Raw genomic sequence first — 20,533 nt, 5'->3', positions numbered from 1 at the left:
TCATGTGCATAGTTCTTACATAATTTAGGATCATCTCAACCTTGAGAAAGTCACCTCTTTGATGCCCATGTGATTTACATCCTACCTGTTAGAGCCTAAATTTGCCTCAGGCTGAAAAGACAAGGTTCTAGGTCCACATCAAACCATGCTCAGCCTCGTAGCTAGCCCTACGAGGACAGGAGAGGGCTCTCTCCTGGTCGATCTCGGCAAAAGACAAGCGATGGGGCTCGAGATGACTGAAATATGAATACTGATTTTAGGCTAGTAAATAAATATGAAAGAGGTAATTGATTGAATGACTGAATTTTTTGGGCTGTATGGGACCAAAGGACCGCCTAAGCTGGGAAATTAAATCAAAGACATAGAATATTTCGTGAGGCAAGATAGGCAGGAGGTTTAGCAATCAGATTGAAATAATATGGAGTGGAAAGACTGTTGAGAGGTTGAAAAGGGCATAACTGATGAATCCTTTTCAAACAGAAGAAGTCACACAGAGGTTGAATGCTTTTCCAAGGCAGAGCAATAAAATGGATTCTACCTTTCTTACTTAAAAACATTCAACTGGAAATGATCATGAATGAAATGTAAACATAAAAGGATACATATGAAACAGAGAAAAAACATATTTGCTAAAACTCACACCACAGGGATCTCATGAATCAGAGCTGCATCATTTTATTAATCTCCTGGCCAAACTGTATAATGAATCGCTGAGTTTTTCCTCCCACTGTTCCCAGAAATTCCAACCCTTTACAAATGCTTCACAATAAAATAAATAGACTCTGCTATGAGAAAACAGATCGACCAAAAACAAGGGTTTGTTTCAACTGGATTGATAAAGATAGAAAAGAGAACAACGTTCCCCTTGAAATTCTCTGATGACCAACTAAAAGACCAAATCTGGAGCGTAGACCCTTTGAAATGCAACTGAAGTCATAAATAGGAAATCGAATCCTATTTCTCTGCCCTGGTGGATGTCTTTGTTTTAAATTTAGGCGTGCTTTCCTATTTTACATTTTCCATTTGAATAAAACTTAATTTTTAAATGAAAATGGATTTTATAGTCCATCCTTCTTGTCATTAGATAATATTTGACTTGTTCAACAAACTTTTCGAATTTTGACACACTACCATACTCTCGAATTCCTTGTAACTCAACAGTTTCCATACAACTGGAAACCTCCTTACTATGAGCATCTTCTTGCACATTACTCAAAGATATGCATGGGTTACAACCCTCTTCTTCTCTTGAAGTTTCGCATCATTTTGTCAGTCTGTTTACTGCTGTGGCAACAATCAATGGTTTCCTGAGGCTGCTGATCCAGAACATCGCGATCAAGAAATGCTTCACTGATACTTGTTCTCGTAGTAATGTCTATATGAGTGATGTTGCAATTTCCTTCAGCTTCTCCCTCAAGCAAACGAGACACCTGTTTCTTATAAGAGGCTTGTGAATACTGTGTAAGACTTTCTGCAAGGTTAATCATCTCCTGACCGATATCTCACACTCTCTTCCAAATCTATTGCATATCATGAATCAAGGTACAAAGATCTGCAAAGTTTCCTGCTTCAGTAATATCCTGGAACTCATTTTAACAACGTTCCGTGATCACTTCAGAAGGTGGAAATTCTTTTTGACCAGAAGTCTTTCTTCTAGACTCATTTTCAAGGATTCCTTCATCTGTCTTGCCTGTTTGAATAAAAACAATTTTTTTTAACACAAATACCTTTGACCGAAGCCTTAGCCTTTAGTGAAGTAAAAATACAACAAAAGTTTGTTTGTCAACGGTTCTCCGCTTTCAACAGTTTGTAAGATACTTGGTGTCCGAAGCGCCCACCAGCGACATGAATTGGATTGCATAAGAGTGCCAACATTTCATCTGTGAGTTGCAGTTCTTATAATGATCCCAATTCACGGTCCCATCTAAATAATATCGCTTTCAATGCTAGTGATCCATATCCATTTGCTTTCATCAATAAACTTACCGAGATTCCCAACATTCTCTGCACCAAGCATCGATCAATGGAAAATTAAGATGATTTGATTTACTTAGAGCAGAGGGGTCACGAAATTTGGAATTTCGTTAAGGTAATGAGAAAATCTGCTTGTGGACTCTGTGCGCCGTGTGCAACTCCAGTGCGCCGCGCCAGAGGAAAAAATACACTATGGGAAAACGCCCAATGCGTCACGTCGCGCCTATGCGCCGCACATACTTGTAAACAGAGTCTTGGTTTTCCATCTGTTGTAATCCCTAAACCAATTTCGAATTGCAGTTAATGTGCCCGGAAAGTGCTTCTCAACGTTGTTGACATCATTGACAAGTGGCGCCCTTGGATCATCAACAAAAATAGCAACAATTTTCCAATCCAATACACCTTCATCAACCATTGCTAAAGCAGCTAATGGCTTCACTTTGGGTACTCTTCCAATTTTAGCCTGCCTTTCCCCAATCTTCACTACATTAACTGGACCATTGTCATCAAATGCTCCTTTAACTTTTGCATTTGCAAGAGATGAATCTTCCCATGTTCGTGGAAGCAATCCATAGTTCCAATTCATGTTATATGGGTAATATAGAAGTTTTCCCTTTTTAGTGTTTTGCTTGATTGGAAGTTTGCCCTTTTTGTAATAAAATGTATCTTCAGTTGCAACTTCTATTTTTGCACCTGTTTCCTTTGGTATTTTAGCCACAAAATTGATAACCCCATCTCCTAATTGCAATGAAATATCATGCCAAGGTGATATCTTCTTCCCAGTGTTCTCAAAAGAAGAAAACTCTGTAATCCAGAGTTTGTGGCTTATTCTCTCAACTCTGCTTTGGGCATTTTATATCATCGTTTTTCTGATTAACTGAATGATGGATTTCTGTTTGTCTTACAGGATATAGAGCTGCTGAAGCCGAAATAGGGCTACCATTGAAGAGCTGTAGAACTTGAAACATTTTGACATATTTATTACAAAAACACATTTGATGATTTCTTCTTCAAAACCAGGGTTTTGAAGAAGAATCACTCTCGAGCATTATGGATGATGAAATTTTACAATGGAAACTGATTTGGAACCTCTTATGCGGGTGCTGGTATTATTTGGAAATTTGAAAACTAAATCGACAAAACCCAAAAACTCTAAAAGACTCTTTGCTGACCAAACAACCATCCATGACTATGAATGACTGAAACATTGACTTCGATGAGTTTTGATGAACTTTAAAGGTTAGACACACACCAGCAGGTACATGACATGAGGGAAAAGAAAGACAAGACCCTTCCATCAGATTTATGGCATGCTCCTAACGGAATGCAACTGATCGAGCAGGATGGGACACCTAAAAATGAAATGCAAAAAGAGTTTTTATCTCTGACGGAGGGATGACCAGACCGACTCTAACACTACCTATGTGATGCATTATACATATGTTGGGGTTACCATAATAATATTCTTACCCCAAAAAGGTAGAGAAGTGAAATTTATTTTCATACAACTTAGATTAGTAATTATATCTGTATTCGGGGTTACAACAATAAGCTTCCCAAGCCCACTAGGTAGTACTTTAGTTTTGATTGCAAATGTGGTTTGGTTTTCTCGATGACTTGTGAAATAGATTTAGTATCTTTCTCTATAATATTCATTTAGAATAATACTACCTCATTAGAAATTAACAATATTATACTAGCATATATAGTTCATAATAGTTCTCAACTTCATACGAGCATTGGATTGACAATTAAATGAAAAATTCCTTAGTTATTTGATAAATACTTAAAAGGTAATTGAATAGTCCATCATTTTTGACATCAATTCTAGGGAATTATCAATAGTATAATTGTTGTTTGATTTAGCTACTCGAGTTTTTTTTTCAATAGTGATATGTGTGATATGCTTCTTTCAAGTTTTTCTTTTCAATGATTTGTTTTAGAAATAATTCCCTTTTAATTTTTTCCATGCACAAAGTTAGACATTAGTAGGGTAGATTCATTAATTTTACCAAAATCCCCCATAAAACTAATAGTGTGGGTCAACCTCAAGAGGAAAAGGGTCATAATTAGCTGAACTACTTGATTCCCACATCATGTTCTCTTGCAAAGAAATATAACCTGAAACTTTTGTCTAGGAACTTGAAATAATACAAGTTTCATCCTACGCACAAACATAAATTCTATTCCCAGAAGGTTTAATAAGTGAGAAATTCCACTCTTAAGAATTGATTTTTCTTGACTCTCCTAAAGAAACTTCGAAATAGGAGAATAAGTCTCAAGAGGAGATGACCCATGAAGTGAAAGAAGAGACATCGAACTTCATTATATTCCTTATTCAAGAATTATATGTGGAGACCAAAATGAAGAATATTCCTCACCTAACCCCACTAAAATTTCATGGTCTATCCAAAAAATACATTGACACCTTCCTCTTTGAATTTCACATACTTTGTAGGAGCTATGATTATGTGTTAGATTCCTAGAAATTGAAACTTTTCTTTGCTACACTCAAGAACCTTGCACTATGCTGGTTCATGGGCCTTGGAAAGGATAACGTCCACACTTGGAATCAAATGAAATATAAATTATTGGATAAATATCAATATTATTATAAAGACAAAGAAAGGAGATAGGAGTTATTTAGACTGACACAAACTAAAGATCAGAATCTTGAAGATTACGTTGAAAGATTCAACTATAATTTGTACAGATTAAGGTGGTAAAGTTTGGATCCTAAGACACCACACGTATTATTATTGAGAGGAATTTGAGATAACTATATTGAAATTTTCAACCTAATGGTGGAGGAGATATCTCTCAACAATCCTATAATCTCATCATTGAGTTGTGTCGAAGATATTCCAGAGGTACTTCAAAAACTAGTAGAGGACCCAAAGATGTATTGACAAGAGTTGTAAAGACTATTGGAAAATGGGGTTACAAGAGAAGACAATTGAAATGTGTTAGAATATTTTAAAATTGATATACTCAGTTCATTGAGCTCCCAATTAGACCCACTACGCATGAACGAAAAGAAAGAGGAAGCAAAATTAGTTTTGGAAAATTTCTTTCCAAAGTGTAGAAGAAAGCATTTGTTGAAATAATATCTGTTGGACCATATTGAGATATGTGAAGTGTGAAGTGATAACCATGCTACTAGAAAGTGTACATAATTTCTAGGATTGAATATTATCTACTAAGAAGTTGAGAAATGAGAGAAATTATGTTTCATCTCTAAAAAAGCCAAAACCTCAAGGTATGGTTCAAGATTGATTACAATATTTTAATTCATATTGGAATAACCATTAAATGCATTATTCTTATCCAACATGGTGCTTTCCTACTCAACCATGGATGAATCCTTCTCCCCCAAGTCAAATTTCGAAAAAAAGGTGGAGAAATCCCACTTTTGAAGGCCCTCAACAGTTTGTAATGCAATCACTCATGCAAATTATTCCCTCTAGTAGTGAAACCATCCACATCAGTCCATCCTTGACTACAACTACCATCACAACCCATTCATAACCCAATAATGGCAAGGAAACTCAAACATCCCACATTAGTACAAATGGGGCCAAAATCCAATGACTATTCATTGGATATGGAACTTATTGGCGTCGACTATTCAGCACATCGGAGTTGAGAAACTCGTCAATGGCATTGGGTTGAATATTCGATGCTTTATTAAGTGTCAGATATTTGAAACATTAGTGGAAACACCCACATTCATCAGATATGTGATGGGAAAATGTCGAATATCCTCTAACTTAGATGGAAAAATGACGACGTTGTAATTTTTGATATTCGACGCGTTATTACTATAGTCTGACGGGACCCGACCATTCGTTCTGTCGGTATGGAGTAGAAAATCCGATGATTAAGCGTCGAATATGCGATGGAAAAAAAGTGAATATACTCCACCTTAGATTCCAAAAATTGCGACACTTTTCTGTGGGATATTCGGCGATTTATTAGTCTAGTCTGACGGGAGCGTCCGACGGTAAGTCCAATTTTGTGCGACGGGAGTTTTATATATCCGACGCTTTGTTCCGTCGGTATAGTGTCAAATATATGATGATTGTCCCGTCGGATAAGAGTTGGATTTTCGATGGTTTCCACACACCGTCGAATATCCAATGGGATTTTTTGTATTAAAAAAATATATAATTTGCCAACGCTTTGGCCCCATTTGAACTAGTGAAGATTGCACACTAATTGCCAACCCAGGTGTAAGACAAATAATAGGCCATACAACCACATGCTACCGTGACACTAGGGATGATTACTAAGCAACATTAATACATTTCATTTATGAATCATTAAAGGTTCTAGATACAAATCTTGACAAAATCCTGAACCTACAACATAAGTTTGACATAATTACCAATGGAGTTTTAATTTAAAAACATGATATACCATATCGCTTAAAGTTAGTCCCCATACATACATTTCTCCCAACATTTGAATTGCCACATATGACTTATTGCAAGAATAAAATACCTAATGTAATTCTGGAAGATATAAACATGGTTTTTGCATTTTTTAAAAGAAAAATGAACGTAGGGTATGTATAGAGAGAAAATCCATTCTAGCTCTTAGAAAAACATAAAAACAAATACCACCTTGTATATAATTCAAGTCTAAAACTAAGAATCACAATCAAATCCTTAATTCATTAGAGAAAGTAAACATAAGAGTGTCATGGCAATAATGATGGAATTGAACAACAATGGGAAAACTCATCGCAACCGTAGTTTTGAGTTTCATGCTAGCAGTCATGAAATTGTATACATATAGGTTCATGATGAGTCCCAAGGTTATAAGATATTTCAAAGATTTGACAATCTAACAAAAAAAAATTGATGTTCTAAATTAGCAATCCATTCAAGTTACACTAGGAATCGTCTATTTACATGAGGACCGAATTAATTTTAAGAAAATGGAAGGGGATTTGTTGGGAGTCCAAAACACCTCAATAACACAAATTATGTTGTTCATTTAAATGATTTATCATAATCAAATTCCATACCCATTGAATGAGGTTAAATTCCTCTTCACTTAAATTTACATTTATGGGTGTTCTATCACAAATAATTTCCAAAAACACCATTCCAAAACTATATACATTACTCTTCGTAGTCAACATTTGAGTGCGGAAATACCAGCAAAACACCCCACACAAAAAAATATTGGACTCCTACAATATTGCAGAGAGAGTGTAGGGAATATGAATATATACTTTGGATTGAGGTATCCTATTGTTCATTTTAAGCCAACATTAGCATAAGAATCTATTCCATCAATTGAGATCCTAAGAGACCAAAATCATCCAAATTTCCATTCATATTTCCCTATAAATGATGTTAGCAGTGTTGACATCCTTGTGAATTATCTTTGGAGTGTAACCCATATGCAAGTATTCCAGTCCTTTTAACATAATACACATGTGGATCACATGATTATTATATTTAAGCATGATTTGTTGAAAACCTATACCTTCTTATTTAATGGTAGTCAAATATATTAGATGAACCAATCTAATAGTCACATAAATTTATTGTGTGTTAATGTATTTGAAGACTTACCCTACACCGCATCTAAAGCTATTTTGAGACTTTTTTTTTTTTTTTTTTTTTTTTGATTTAAAGGGGAAATATCTATTATGCTATCATCACCAAGGAAGTTGTTAGCAAGGTTTTGAAGACAATTGTTCTAGTTTTTCTTGAAGCTGAACATGCTCAAGAACATAACTGAATCTGCACTAGATAGTGCAATGGGAGGATTCAATGCTCACACATCCAATATTTTCTACTATATTTATTGTAACTGGCTATGATCTTTCCCAAAAATTTGAGAGTTCTTATTTCATTATAATGATGGAGGTTGCCAATGATGGCAAGGATTTGCATGTATCAATCACAATACCTTTTATTGAGGTGAGAACCATGGGAAGAGAAATGTAGTTGGCTCCATAAGATCGTTGATTAAATATGTTGAGAGTGAAAGGATTAAATGCACAATCCCCTAGCACCGTTCTCAATGCTTGACTAGAATTGTGGTATTCATACCTTGGAGTTTGGATTGCTGAGTTGCTTGATAGGAGATCTCATTTTGAGAAAGTCATAAAGAATTCAGTGTAGGGACTATAGGCCCAAAGTTCAGACATTGGTCTTCTTGGTCTTCATATAAATGTTTTCTTTGGACATTGGACTTAGAAAGATGCAAAAATTGGTACCAATTTTGAGTAAATATTTCTTACCCGGAGATGAAGAATATATATATATATATATATATATATATATATATATATATATATATATATATATATATATATATTTCAGGAAAAAAATGTAATTGAGAAAAACTGGTGCTCCCCGATTACATACTCTGTGACTACACATGTAAGATATAACTCTTTAACATGTTTCCTACTAGCATACTCTAGGATAACAGGGACATGTTGGAATGAGGCTCATAAAGGATACTATTAATCAAGCTTCAAGCTACATTGGTTATATCATCTTCATGGAAATAGAAGCAATGCAAACATGGTAGGAGAATCTTCTTAGATTTCCAAGAAAATGTTATACATATCACATGTCAAAATTCTTAATCAAACAATAGTCCTTCATTATACTAAATCAAATGGAGACTAAATTTATTTATTGTTCTAGTACATTTATGATATTCCTCCACAACATAAATTTTTTATTATGTTTAAAGTTAAAATATTACTCACCTTGACTTGTTTTCTTTGTGCTTCCAGATGCATATGATGTTCCTGACTGGTATGTAGTTGTTGTGGATCCTGAATTTGACATTCATCATTTTTCTTGTTTGGAGAATCTGAAACAAAATGATTGTCTTGATCTTGGCTTTTCTGAATCTTCAAAGAAAATTAGAGTTAACATAAGATGGAAATTTCCATCAAACTAGAGAACAACACTTCTCACTCTGATATTAAACACAAACAAAGAGAGGACTAAGTGAAAATCAACACATCCTAATGGAATCTCTATAGCATATGTATTTATGGTTGATTGTTTTTTACTTCAGGTGATGTGTTAAGTCATTTCCCTATGAGGGATCTAGATAAAATATATTATTCATGAAACCTATGGATATTGTGCACTGAGATAATTTGTATTTCATTTTTCACAAGGACAATTGATGCTCACTAGGGAAAATTTTCTTGTCTATTCTCTACAAAAATTGCAATGATAAGACTCATAAATTCTTGCATTGAGCCATGCTGCATAATAAAAATGAGTTAAAAAGTGAACCCTTGAGGAGCTAGTGTTCAATATGCTTAGAGAAATTTTTAATATGTAATATGTTTGATTGAAAAAGACTAAGGTTTTGAACCATATGTTGCATTTGAAATGTTTTTTTCTTAATTGAGTAGGATTAGTGCAAAATAATAAGTATGATATTTGCATGTTGTGCACCACTTTATATAGCTTCAACAAGGTTATGATCAACATTTTCCTTGTCATTTTTCATTTATTTAGCAAACTTCTTTAATAAATATCCCATTACGTTTATCAACCGTAGCATGTGGTTAAGGATGAGTAAAGAAAAGAACTTTTAATTTTCAAGCATGAATAGTTTCTAGAACTTCAGAGCATGAAATCAACTCAATAACCACACATATTAATTGAGCCTTTAGATTGAAAGATGATATCAAGTCATTTTTCTCCCTAATCCATTTTTCTAACTAATGGGTTTAGTTGAGTTTTAGGGTCCCTTACATGCACACAAGGATTTGAGTGTTGAAGGAAGTTTCTTGTGTTTCGCGTAACCATGGGGGACCTCAAAGGGCCTGCATATTTCCAAAAGCCATTTCCTCCACACTATTTCCAATAATAATAAGCCTTAAGCACTAATATACAATCAAAAATATTTGTCATAGAACCCGAGATGAAATATTTCCTGAAGAAACAATAAGATTCATGAGGCAGAACAAAAACTTGTTAAAATAAAAGATTCAAATGCAAGCATCCATACGAATATCAACATGATTGGCATGCTCACCTGCTCTAAATGAGAAGCTTCAAAAGTAGGGAACTTCATCTCTTCAGCAACTACAAGAAAATTCCTAACATTCTCAAAATATTGATAGGAAAATAAAGGTTGTCCTTTAGGAGGAAGTGATTAAACATGATTTGCAACGACCTCCTAACCAATCCAAGTCAATTAACATAGTAAAAAAAAAGGTTCAATTTCTAGATAATACCATGTTTCATAAAATGTGTGAACATTCTAATGGGAATAAATGGTATCCCACCTTAGACACTTCTCTTGGTTGAACCTTGTTGATAAGATTACATAAAATGATCTTATTTCTCAATAAACGATGAAACTCCTCCTCAGATGGATTGCATGGAATATCTAGAGATCCAATCGTGCTCTTTATACATGATATATCTTGAAGCCTCCTATTACCTATAAAATATCATACATAACAAGAATTTTAGTTAAGGTCAAATCCCTCAAGGTTTCAGCCAAAGTAAAACTTATTTCAATCCTAGAAAATAGAGCCCATGTTAAACAAGATATATAATCTAGATGAGAAACTATGATCAAACCTTCCAAGAGAGACTAAAAATGTGGTTTTTGATAAAGCATTGAGGTATATGAAACTCAAATCCAAAATCAAACATTACTAAATATTGATTTGGTCTAGTTAGAAGATCCATTCAAATTGATATAAAGAGATTGGATTATTCTAGAGAAGAGTTATTCAACATAGCAGCTAAAGATCAGTAACTGCCCAAAATAACAATGATGCTTGAGGAATTGGATGTACTTGTCCACACATAGATATGAAACCAATAACGAATGAATGTAATTGCAAGGCATTTGAGGTATCTATAGGAATGTATTTGTCATGCTTTTTGATATAAATATGTTAAATCAAGTTGTTATTCAAGGAAAACATGAAAAATCTCAGGGTTAGCTAAGAACTTCATAATTAAAATCATAACAAAAGGCATAACATCAAAAATACATGAAATGATCCCTAAAATAAAGCCTAGTAATCATTAAAAGAGATTGAAAAACTAAATATAATATTATCACTTCATTTGCTTCCCCTAATTTCAGTGAAGCTAAACAACCATCATAGATGCTATTAGCTTGCGATCTACTACCTTCTTATATATTAGAAACTTATAAATCCATGGAACTCGTAAACATATTGCTTATAAATGCCTTGTTCCTTATCTGACTAAACGAACTTCTAGGAGGAGGATAGGGAGAAGTGTTGGAAACCAATGGGGAGGGACCCTGTTGGGAGTAGAATCTGGTGGAGGGAATTCAACATCTTATAATTTTCTCTGGAAAGGTATATTCTAAGCTTATTGAAGAAAGGGAGAGAGAAAATGTAAAGGATGTTGTTGTTTAGCCCCACCATCCAGATAATTTCAGCCTTTGACTTTCTCTCTCTCTCTCACAACATTGAGTAGAACATAATAAATTCCAAAAGCATAGCATGAGTGTCAATTGTATTATGGAAATTAAAAGAATGTATAACAGATCAATCTCTCTCTCAGTAATCCCTATTACACTAAGAATAACTTTGTGCCTAAAACTTGGCACCATACATCCATTGTAGTCATTAGTGAACACTCTTAGATTTCCTTACATGTCTCACTCATTTAGGCTCCAAAAGTGGGACTTATAAAATTTGACTTATACAGCAATATTCCCTTGAAGATTATGGTATTTATGATCTCAATACCTTAGAATCATTGGAACTTAATAAGAATTCTTCACTGAATCCAAGCCATGCGAGATGATAACCAAGGATTAAATGAATCCTACCAGAGAGATGGCAAGTATTTTCATAAATGTAATACACAGTAAAGTTGAGAACCTTGATACAAAGCTAGAGTAAGATGCAAATTGATGTAGAACATGAAATTATATATAGATATTATCAAGTAAAAACACACACAAAATAATTGATTTTACAATTTCTAGATAATAGCTTTACCTAAAATCTAGATAAAAGAGGATTTGATGTGATACAACAACATATAAAAGATGATTTTAATCATGTGATACAACAACAAGGAGGTTCTCATGCCCTGCTGCAGTGACTATTGGCCCATCCAAAGAAAGAACAAATTTATGTGACAAAACAAAATATATAAATTATATAGACTATACCCTACCAATTATCAAATTAATAATGACCTCACAACTACAAGAAATAGAAGGACAACAAAATCTAGGTCAAGATAAGTTGTAGTGTGATATTGCATAAGGAACGAGGATAGAATCTATCATTTAGAACATATGTTGTAATAAATGAAAGGTTTGAATTTGGTTCGATTGATGTCTTATCTCAATTCAAATTCAATGGAATAATTTGCCTTGTATGCCTTGTTGTTGCATTGCATATGATTTGATCATGAACCTACATCTCTATGTGTAAGTCATGCGCCTAGATTTCTTGAACCAGGGCATGTTGGGTTGATGATAACCGTTTAGATTAAAAATAGTTATTAGCAGATCACCAAGAGATGATATCACTTCATGTAGTAGTGAACTAAATGAGGATAATATCTCTGACAGTTAACAACCTATTGTTGCAATTCAAGCTGATTAGGAAAGAAGGAATCCTTTGTCACAGGATGATAAATCCTTTTGTGTTTAACATATTTTTAAAGAAAGAATGAAAATAAGATGCATGTTCACACTAATGATTAAATGGGATTATCTGGACTAGATGGTGGGTACTAGGATTATCTATTTGATGGAGATATAAGGTATATATTTGTGAATGTCTCTTCTCAATATTATAAACTTAATCTCAAATAAAAAATAGAAGTTAACATCTACAACATATCCCTATATAACACAACAATGTAATCAATATAAACCAAAAATTATAAGCCCACCTCTTAAAAAACCAGAAGGAAATTGAGACTTATCATTGCTGCAACCCACCCTAAACTAAGAGAAATAGATTTAACCTCCTCTCCCAATGGAAATTGCATGGACGACTGGATCAACAAAGAAAATATATTAACTAACTTAACTAGTGACAAGCTACTTAGCCACTTTCATGACTGTAGTAAAGAGAAGCCGCATACCTCACTACTGTTTTCCCAACCACTGGAAGGTTGATACATAAGTGTACGAGGATTATTCCTGCCCTTCTTAGGACTCCCAAAAACACTCTGACTTTCACCAAGGGAGGCCATGGTGAAACTAAAATAGTTATTCATGGAGGGCACATGAAAACCTCTCCCTATATCATGGAATTCAACCTATAGTAGAAACTTTGAGTGAGCGAACATATTTTATTCTCTAAAAGATCAAAATCACTATGGGGCACAAATATCTAAATAAGTAAATATTACAAGAATTTGTGCAATGTAGGTTCAACCTTATTGACATATAACTATGCTATGAAACAAAGTATATTTGATACATGGCTCACCTATATTAGGATTTTTATCCACTTTGTTCATTAAGTTAATAATGAATCCCTATTGCATAACCATAGAATTGTAATTTGCTATGAGAAATATCCTCTGTTTTTCCTATCTATCATCATGATAGGTGTTTCAAGTGCAAATAAGAGATCTGGTCAACATCATTGTCATGCATGGCAGTTGTTTTTGTTGGCTCTCTCCTTCCAAATGTGAATGTATTCATTGGCATATGGTAGACCAAAAAAATATAAGCCTATTCCTTTGCATCATTTATATTAGATCTTTTTACCAAGGATTGTACATCCCTTCACATAATAGAATTTGCTCCCACCTGTCATCGATTAGGCAGGTTTTCAAGGTAGATTGTCATGAGATTTTAGTACAAGCTGCCCAAGACCCTAGTTTTATAAATCAATCAAAATACTCATTTATTTCACCCTATTAAAATATTTTTATCATGTGGTCACTCACATAGACAATTATAGAGATAGTAATTTTGCAAGAAGCTGACCCATTCAAAACAACTAATACACTTCTCACTTAGAAAAATCATTTGCAATGATGTCTCTAAAATAAGTACATATATACCACTAGTATATCTGGCCTTAGAAAGCATGGGATAACATAACAATTTTCACAAGTAAAAGACAAGAAAACATTTTTATATCAAGCATAGCCTATGTTTTTTCTTTCAGTAATCACCCACTCTATCTAGCTAGGAATTGGGAGTAGAGCTTTCAACCCAACTTCAATCTGGTGGTGTAAGAAGATTCATTTACCTAAAATGGATTACACAAAGGAAAGACACTTACATTCACTATTGTGATGAAAGGTCTCACCCTAGCTAGAAGGGTTGGTCCTTCACCTAACTTCATTTGAAGGAGCATATCTAACAACCTATAGTAGCTTCTATATCCTTCCCTAACCTATAGTCAAGCAGAACAAGTGTTATCATATCTCAAATAATATAATTGTTTGAAGCATATAACATCATGAGAATTTCTTGAACAAAGCCTTGAGGACCTTTTTAGGCATGTTATACAAAAATATTGTGAAATTAGAAAGCCCTAACTAGAGAGCAGAATACCTAAAATTCATAGAACATTGTAGAATGCTAATAGGTTACCTTGTAGATCATCTTGGTTTGATGATTGCATCTTGAGAAGATCAAGAAGTTGCAGTACCTTTAAAGGAAGTCCAATGCCTCGACATCTTTGGATTTTTCACTTTTGAAAGTAGTAACAAGACCATGACATCAATGGAAGAATCATTTCCTTGAATTATGAAGAATGCCTCATAAAAAAACGTTAGCTGTGATTGTTGTAGTGTTTTTGGAGCACAAGTGTACAAAAAAAACCCCCTCAGTAGTGGATTGTTACCTGCAAAGGATCACATTCAAAATTGGTGTAGTGGACAAAATTAAATAAACACAACATTGTAAATAGTGGAAACAATGCATACATAAACATAAACTTAAACAAAGAGGTGCATGAAAAAAATAATGCTCAAATGGAGTAAACACATCAATAATATATGGAAAAATCTCCCTTTATTGATTGCTGGTGGTAGAAATTGAATACAATTAGAATCTCAGACACTTGAAGAGAATTCCTTGAGCTAGGGAGCTGAAAAATCCTGAGCAAGGGGGTTTCCTTTCCTCAATCTCTTTGCAAGTTTCTCCTCTCTCTCAAATAAGTGTGAAGACTCTCCAAAGGGTGGATTCATCTTTACTCACTAAGATGTTGGGTTTCTTAGAAGCAATTTGGCCAACATGCTAGTGCTATTCACTTCCTTGGTTTCAACAATGAAATGGTGGTTTTCTTACAAGAAATTTGGCCAACATAATAATGTCTATTCTTTTGGCTCTCCCATGGCCTATTTATGTAGAATTTTTTGAATCCCTCTTCCCTCTCTTGATACATGTACAATAAAGACATATGAGTAGGACAAGAGGATTCTGTTGAGGGCTGCACTTCTCCAAGGTGACTCGAATTTGGATGTACTAGGCCGATCTCATATCAAGAAATCGACTCCAAGTGTGTAGAGTGGTCCTGGAATGCTAAGTCACCTTTTCTACAACCACGTGGCTTTTTTAGGATATGCTGCATGTACCTGTTTATCGAATTAATCTACGCATGACCTTAATTGATTTCCTTTATAAAATTTGGACCTTAGGAGAACCTTTGATTTTTTAATCTTTATAATGTATTCGGCTGGAAAATGTCCACCCATGCCTTATGCTGGACACTTTTAATGTCTTCTGGATTGTACTAGCAGGTATATGATTTTCTGGTGTTAAAAGTTGCCCCTTGATGTATTAGGTTAGGAGCAAACGTATTGTCGAAATACATTATGTTTTCATTTTATTTGGAGAGTCTGATTAACTTTTTGAGAGAGAGGATAACTTGTTTCAGAGATGAGTAGATAAAGACCCATTGATTGAGTACAAATGATACCCATGCTCTAGTGAAAAAACTAAAATAATGGTGTGTATATACAAGGAAGTCATGTCCCATGCTCATTATTATGGCTAATCAAAATTGATTACAATCGGACAACAACTATTTTTTTGTATATTCAACGTGGTAGTTGTTGACGCGTTGATAGCTCACCATGAATTTTTTTTTGACGCCCTCAAGGGTGCTTTCTAGTCAAATAGGCAAAATATTGTTTTCCTATGCATATCTTGGTGAAGCACTTTGTTGATGGGTGCTATGGTATGCACAGGTATTTGGCGACAGGTACCTCCCCCACATCATAATATAAGAATTGCTGAATGAGGTGCTTAGTGATGCCGGGGTATTCAACTATGTGAATGAGCTGCAACAGTGACTAAGTACGACACCACCTTGACATGAATGATTGAGTTGATGTCTAATGTCAAGGGGATCGAGGACATCACTGGGCAATAATGGTTCCCAGTGTTCCAACCGAGGATATCCCTATTAAGGGAGGGAGTATATAAGGTACTACCTCTTTCCTAAAATACATTTGTTGAAGTTGATAGGAAAGGAGTTCATCCACCTGACATGGTGAGTCGGGAAATAAATGTGAGATATGAGCAAATTGTAATAACTTGGGTGAGATAGTCATGATAGTGAGGGCTATCGATATTGGAGGATACAAATAGCTATTTTGAGGTTAGAGCTTGAGATGCAAACGACGATGGTCAAAAACATGCTTTCTAACGATCTTGGAGTCGGTAGGATTTTCAGGATGGGTGTAAGTGATTTTTGACAGACGTGAAAAATGGGGGTGATTTGTTGATGAGTTGTGACCAAACGTGATTAGAGACTACAGGCGGGCGAGGGCCATGAATTGTAAAAATAAAATGTGGATGCGAGAATTTTTTTTTTTTGAAAAAATATTTGTACACTTGCTAAAATAATATGGGTTTGTTTGGATGTACAACCACAGAGATGGGTGCTCCATGATGATAATAACATGTGTGAAGGTGTAGTGTATCTACTGAGGGTGGGGGCCCCATTGGTTGGTCTCCATGTCGGGTGGGTGGGTGAAGTGGTACGAATGGGCTATGTGATGTGGATGAACGATAGACCAAATGTAGGACGCGGAGGTGCATCTGTTAGTATTTGTGAGGGGGCCCGAGAAAACGGGGTGAATGTGTAATGAATGTAGCATAATGAGGGTAAACTTTCAGATATGTATGTGAGATGGTTCCTGGGTCGGAGTGAGTGGTCATGGCTCCTTTGTGTGAAGAAGGATCTATAATGATGAAGGGAGCCATGGGAGGGTTTTTCTATCAATCGACGTGAATGCTTATCATGTACAAGTGTGAGATGGTGATAAACATAGTCGAGATGTTGGACGTTATGGCATATTTCAAAGAAATGATGTCAGGATATGCAAATATTTTTAGGCGGAATCTTATCATGCTGATTGGAGAATGATATTTGCTTTCTTTTCGATTGTCGAAGTGTTGGTTGAAGCTGACCATATGTGATATTCTTGCAATGGATACAACCAAAACCTGAAGTGAAAGCATCGTGCAAGACATACATATGCAATGAATGTTTATGGACTTAGAGAGCTAGAGAAGTACCTGAAATGTGCGGTGGGCCTAGAAAATGGATTTTTGTGTTTACGGGAATGAAGGCTTCCATGATGAAGATGCCGTGGGACTGTCATGCCTCTTTTGGTTTTGTCAACGAAGATCCCATGATTTTGTAATGTACCCCAAGATATGGAAAAAAGGGTGATAAATAGGGCCATGGGGCCCAAATATCAATCATTTTGCATTGTTGAGTTCCGGAGGTCAGAGAGATTTCCTGGAGTGTTTCTTTCCATTGCGGTCAACATGTGTACCCGAGATTCATACTGTCAGAGACAGGTAAGAGCTTGAGCCCTAATCTCTATGATTTTCAGTCTTCTAGGTTAGGTAGGTCGTACAGGGTTCCCTTGTATGAATTCTTAGGGTAAATTTTGAGGACCACGCGGGCAAATCTCCTTAAGTCGCACAGTCTTTACGCATAATAGGAGTTATGTGCAAAGACCCCGCGTGAAAGGGATACTTAGACGTGTGCTGTGCACGTTTGAGTTATATGTTTGCGCGACAAACCCTACCGAGGTTCGTCGTGACTTTCCCAAGTGTTTGCGCACTGGGTGCACACCTGCATGGGATACAAGTGCATGCACTGTGTGCTGTTCTAAATAACAGGCACTCGCACTGTGCGTCTGTTTAGGAAACAGGTGGCGGTGGGGTAAAAATTGGTTTGTTGCCCCCATTTTGATTTTTTGAGGACCTGAGGGGTTCTCCTTTCTGACTTGTGGCATCCTTGGTGGAAGGATGATTTGGAGAGAGTGAGATTGGACTCCTCTCCAAAATGTTGTATTGTAGGATGCTGGTGCGAGGTAGCAGCTAGTGCAGTGGGGGTTGCTAAAGTTTCTTTAGAACACTTTGATGAGGCCGCAGGACAGGTTCTTGCGATATTTGGTTAGTTGTTGGATGAAAGTCACCAAGTGATGGTTATCTGCCATACAGACCTCCCGATACTGGCGGAGGTTGACATCTACGTTGTTACCAGTTTGCTGCCGCCAGGGGAGGTGCTTACTTATCCCATTCTAGGAGAGGATGCAGGCATGAGGTTTTGGGATGATGGTCACTTAGGTGTAGACCCTATTTTATATGGTTTCATGAGGATCGCAGTGGTTAGACTTGTGCGGTTGGTGTCTCCCAATCGATGCTCGGGGTCTCATATTTTAGTTTTGTAGTGACTTCAGGTGGGGGCATTTTTTGACTAGGCTCGACTTGTATGGCAGGGGATGATGCCACAACTTACCCAGGTTCAATGATTGTTGTTGAAGATTTTTGGTTAAGGAAGTGTGCTTTACAACATACTCTATTAGAGGGTGGTTATGCTTTGCACTGTTCTTGTAGTATCGGCAGGGCCTCCTCGGGAGCCTCACATGCATCATTAGGGACGGGCGATGCCGCGAGAGCGCAGGAAGAGAGGTGGGTCGGTACTGGACTGACGTGGTACGCCATTGCTTCAAGTCCAACCCCTAGTTGATATTGGACTACCTGTACCATGGGGTTGAATTTTGTGGAGATTTGGAGATGGGGCTCCCTTCAGGTGTTCCCTAGGGGTGATCATGTATATGCTTGTTAATTCTGCATTTGTATACATATGTTTTTTTTCATGTGCTTATGATTTATGATGATATTGACACTATGATTTGTTTACTTGCAGATGTGGGGCCACGAGGATGTCCACTGGCCTTTTTGGTTAGCCATGATCTGAGACATATGGGAGTTGTGGGGGATGTGCATGTTCCTTAGAGATCCCAGGTATCGAGGCCACCGACTGCTCCTCGAGATGGATTAGAGCGACCAAACTAGCGACATCGATTGGATATTGGTGGGCCCTCCGGAGAGGGGGCTATAGATACACAGAGACTGGTCGCACGAGCTGAGGAGGCTGAGGCATGATGAGATGTTACAGAGGCGAAGTTACAGCAGTACCATGATTCTTGGAGACGAGTGGAGACCTTGATTAGAGGTGTACCCTTTGAGGGATGGGATCACCTACCAGAGGTTGTAGTTGATACGACGATGTCCCAAGAGCCGGAGCATTAGACGAATTTGCACCGTATTGCTATGGTGACAGCTAAATTTTATCCCATCTTGGCTCCTAATGCATAGATGGTGCCACTAGGGCCCTAAGAAGACTGGTTATGTATCTTTTTTTTTTGGTCGAGATGATGTATGCACTAGGGAAAGCACCCATTTATGAGGATGCTCCCCTATATTTATGGTGACTTATCCTTCCGGGTCGTGAGCCAGTGATTTTTGTACTCATATATATCTTTATATGTATATATGAGGCTATCTTTGGCGGCTCTCATGATGTGATATATGCATCCATACTTCTTGGTGTATATCTGCATTTGTGTTTCTACATGTAGCTTGTGTTGATGTTTTTATATATATTGTTGGTTATATATGTGCGATGCATGCCGGTATAGGATTTGATTAGTGATGTGATCAACTATATGATTTTGATATCTAGGTATATGTGTAAATGTGATTTGATCAAAATTTCTAGCTAACCTTTGTGCATGCAGATACTTGCGAAAAAAACATGGATTGTGGACTTGGAACATCTTATTTAACTGGGATACTACGAGCTAGGAATCAAGGAATACATGTAGGTGACGGACACCTAGGTGGTGGGCATTAGCCAAGAGGCCTATGACGACATTAGATTTTGCTTGATTGTTGGTGGCTAACCTGATACAAAGTCCATTGAAGAGACGAGGTTCTTAGTTAGGAGAGTATATGGCCCATGTTGCAGCAACGATATTTTGTGACCATCGAGATGTGCCATTAGCGAACTCGTGGTGATAAGCTGGCAGAAGATCCAGCTGTATACATGAGATGAGAGAGATATTTTTAGAATACATATATGATGAGGTGATCATCATAAACAATAAATCATTGTACATACATGCTTACTCTAACATTTTATGGGTGATTTTTTTTTTGAGGTAGAGTCCATTAACGATATTTTTTAGGAAAGTCCCGTCAGGCTCTGATAGCATGTATGCCCCCTTGCGGAGGCAATGTTTGATGATGTATGGGCCCTTCC

The 20,533-nt window shown here is 36.3% G+C and overlaps 1 pseudogene; it reads right to left on the bottom strand.

Moving 5' to 3' along the window:
- Positions 1-2,197: 2,197 nt before the first annotated feature.
- Positions 2,198-2,942, bottom strand: LOC149157786 (soluble inorganic pyrophosphatase 6, chloroplastic pseudogene; annotated as a pseudogene).
- Positions 2,943-20,533: the final 17,591 nt, after the last annotated feature.

This window comes from Pinus tabuliformis, chromosome 5_2 (genome assembly GCF_031772625.1).
Source record: "Pinus tabuliformis cultivar Carrire ecotype Pingquan chromosome 5_2, CPIR1, whole genome shotgun sequence".
Classification (NCBI taxonomy): domain Eukaryota; kingdom Viridiplantae; phylum Streptophyta; class Pinopsida; order Pinales; family Pinaceae; genus Pinus; species Pinus tabuliformis.
The sequence above is the reverse complement of the archived record's forward strand: the minus strand, read 5'-3'. Positions and strand labels throughout refer to the sequence as shown.